The sequence below is a fragment of the Falco peregrinus genome, chromosome 7 (assembly GCF_023634155.1).
Source record: "Falco peregrinus isolate bFalPer1 chromosome 7, bFalPer1.pri, whole genome shotgun sequence".
Classification (NCBI taxonomy): Eukaryota; Metazoa; Chordata; class Aves; order Falconiformes; family Falconidae; genus Falco; species Falco peregrinus.
In genome coordinates this window covers 7,776,064-7,780,160 of record NC_073727.1, presented here as the reverse complement: position 1 = coordinate 7,780,160, position 4,097 = coordinate 7,776,064, and positions in this window count along the sequence as shown.

Genomic DNA, 4,097 nt, shown 5'->3' with positions numbered 1-4,097 from the left:
TTCAAGAGACTGGTGTTTCTCCTGACAGCCCAAGCCCAGGAGCAAGCATTTTGCAGAGGCCCTTGGAAACAATTTCAGCTGTACAGATCAACCTTTCCCTATGGATAATTTCCACTTGAATGTAAGGATTTTGGGGAAGCTGCCAAATGCTTTTCCTACACTGCTGAACTGCAGGGATTTTGCTGCAGAGATGGCACCTAACTACACTTCAGGGGACTTCTGTGAGAATTTGATAGACCTCTGATGATGAAGGTTAACCATTATTGTCTTCATTTGTTTCTGATCTCAGCAGGACTGTACTTATCGCTCTCTAGTCTGCAGCATGACATGCTCTATTGAAGTGATATGGCACAGAAATACACATTTTCCTGTATTGAGTGAATTGGAAAATCATGTGTTTTTAATTAGCTGTAAAAGGACACTACAGCAGCTGGTACTACAAAGCATATGAAAAGATTTGCCTTGCTTTGGCTTTGCACTTGGAGAATCAAACAGTTAAGTGCCTGCTTTTCTACAGTGAGTGATGAATGTGAATTATGTGGATTGGAGAAGGCTTGGGGTTTTAAACACAGGCTCTTCCCACTTCACTTTGGTGCTGCCGGTGGCTGCTAATTTACTCCTGCTCTATTGCCTGTTTCTGGATTGTTACTGAAACTGTGTTAGTCATAGACTCCCTGAGATGTTTTACAACATTTCTTGAATAACAGACAGCTGGTGTACAGTGAAAGCACACCATACAGGCTCCAGTCCTCCTTATACGCTCACTTGTATGCTCCTGGGCAGGGGAGGGCAAAACAGGAGCCTGCAGAAAGCCTCTGGGGGAAAGAAAAAGGCATCCCCAGATTGGGATTTCTGCCTCCCAGTTTGTTTTGCAAACTGCTCTGCTCTGAAAGAAAGAGAACAGGAATTGCAGGTGGCCAGGTGGTACATTTCTCTTCCTTGAATCTCTGCTTTGGCTTCTGTGATGGAGAAGCTAAGATGCAGTGCCAGATGTACTCCGTTAATATTTCTTGAAACTGTATGAATTTGTCTCACGCGTTCCACGGTACTCATTTTAGGAAGGCACAAACTTCCACTCAGGCCTCAGCTTCCCAGCAATCAGCAATATACTCACTGATTTGAAAAGGGATACTGCACAAGAGCATTGAATATTGGGAAGGGCAAGCAATGAACATTAACAGCCAATTAATATTTCCTGTGTTTTGCCACAGCTTGGCCTCAGGCTTTGGAAATATATACAAGCAACTTTCCCATCACTCTCTACTTAATTCATGGATACATGGATTAAACCAGGTTTGCACTTTTCTACATTCTTTTCCCTTCCTCACTATCACTCTCAGATTCTCATCTACTCATAACTGGTAGTATTTACCAAAGCTTACTTACTAAAGTCAGACTTGAGTCCCCTTCAGAGTCCAGCATCACCACTCACAGCACTACCATGCTATTATGATACCATGGAAATATATATGAGTGCTAAATAGCCGGTATTATTTATTGTTATCAAAATTATATACCCTTCAAGATCTGTGCATATCAACCTTAAGGCTTTGGAAATGAGTCACTTTTTAAAAATCATATTTATATACTTTCATGTACCATGTTCTGGGTACTTATGTGAAGAGTTTCCATGTTTTGATAACTAATCTGATGTTATTACAGAACACTTTGCCAAAGTATTGAAATACTGGCTAACATTGCAGCCACATAACCACAGACTTGCTATGCTTACACTTACTTTGCTACACCTTCCAAACTGATTTCTCTAAAGTCTTTTCTCCTCCTCCCAATTTCTGTGCAAGTCACTACACTTTCAAAACACTTCTATAGGTTTTTTCATTGTTTCTAACAAAAATAATGGAAAGTCAGTTATTTCTTATAAGGAGTAGCAAACACATACTCTCTGAAAAATTTCCAGGTCAATGATCAAAAAACATTACCTGCAGCCTAAAGGTGCAGTTGCATGAATTGGCACAGTGCTGATCTGTCTCTGTAGCAATGTGAAGAAGTATCTTTTCCAGCTCATTTGATACTCCATTGAAGAATTTCCTCAGTGTTCTCTATATGAGAACTGGACTCAATCAATTTCCATTAGTGAGAAAGCTATCTCTGGGAAAAAAAAACAACCCCAAAACCAAAAACCCAACCAAACACAAAACCCTTTTAACTCACCATAGCAGAAACACCATTTCATGTTTTTAAAACCTGTCAAAAATTAAATTCATGTTGGCTTAAACAGAAGAAGTAACTTGGGTGTGGAGATACTAAGGATAGGTGAACGGGTCTCTACTCATGATCAGACAACTTCTGGTCTCCCCCAAACTAATGAACTTCATTCTGTCAAGGTGTTTTCCAAAACAGCATCAAACAAGCCAGTAGATGTGCTGGCTTTTCCCCATATAGTACGTACACAATATCACAAGTGGCTGTCCACATAGATCCCCAGCAGCATGTGTAAGTTCACCTATAGAGACATGATGGGTTAGCCTTGGTCAGCTGCCAGACACCCACCCAGCTGCTCTCAGTCCCACTCCTCAAGAGGAAAGGAGGAGAAAATAAAACAAAAAGCTTGCAGGTCAGGACAGAGATCACTCACCAATCACCCTCACAGGCAAAACAGACTTGACTTGGTGAAAATGAATTTTATTATTCTTTATTTTATTTTTTATTATTTATTATTTTATTATTATTTATTATTTTTATTAGGGACAGAGTTGGATGGTGAGAAAAAAAGCCCAAAACTAAAACACCTTCCCCCCACCCCTAACCCCTTTTTCCTGGGCCCAGCTTCACTCCCATTCCAGCTCCTCTGCCTTCTCCGCAACCCCGGGCAGTGCAGGGGAATGGGGATGGGGAGTTCAGCCCATGGCGGCTCCCCTGTGCCGCCCCGTCCCCCTGGCGCTGCTGCCTGCCCTGCTGTGGGGCCTCCATGGGCGGCCGCCCTGCCCTGCCCCGTGACCCTGCTCCAGCCTGGGCCCTGCGCGGGCCGCAGCTCCTGCAGGGCACGTCCTGTGGCTGTGACCCCCCCGGGGCTGCGGGGTGACCCTGCTCACCCTGGGCTGTTCACACTGTTGCGTCTCACAATTTTTTAAAAGTTATAAAGCGTGTTGCCCGTCCTGAGCCGCCCTTCCCGTGAGGCAGCCAGGTGCGGCTGCGGGCCCCGCCATGCCCTGCGGTGGCACCTCAGAGCCGCTGGAGCCGGGGCAGCCCCTGCCACTCCTCACAGAGCCCCCGCTGGCACCTGGGCACACACACCTGACACAACAGGTAAACAGAGTACTAAATGTACAAGTCTGACACATTTTACAAGCATGTACCTGAAGTACATTAAACAGATTTTAGGGAGATGTGGCTATCTAGGTACTCTGAGGTAACGGAACTTGGCCTACACATTTCCGATGCGCTTTGGATGTTCTGCTGGAATAACACTTACCTAATGTCTGTTCTTACAACTTAGAAGCAATTAAAATACGTCCTTCAAGACTTGAACCTTACCAACCTGAATAATGGGAAAGATTTTTATCAGTTTAAAATATTTGGTCATAAATGCTTAGAAAATGACGCCAAGCAACATGATCTGCCTCTGATTTTGGCCCAGCCAACCCTGTCCCGATTTCTCCGTTGTTGTGTCACCATCCACGTCTGATTGATGGTGCCTCAGCACTTCAAAGTCTGAGATTAATGAGCAAGTGCCCATGTTTTGGTCACCTGATTCTGAAAGAAGGAGTGGGATTTGAATTGTAGAGGTTAAAAAAAGAAAATATTTTTCTTGTCTTGTGATGGCTGAAAGGTCATTCTTGAACACAAGCAGTTTAAATAATTTATCGTGAACTACTGAGTCATAACAGAGTTACTGATCTGTCTTTTACTACGGTGACATTCTATTTTTTCAACTCTGTATTTTTTTATTCTGCAGCAGGATTAAATTGCTCTCAATCTGCAGTAACCAGAAATGTTTAAGCACGCTCCAACTGATAATGATGCATCAGATCTGTACCTTTTATAGTCTGACTAACAGAGAAGTGCCTTGATGAGACTACATGCTAAAAAGAAGTGTTTTGCTTGGGAACAGCAAGCCTTTGTCAGCTTTGAGCGCA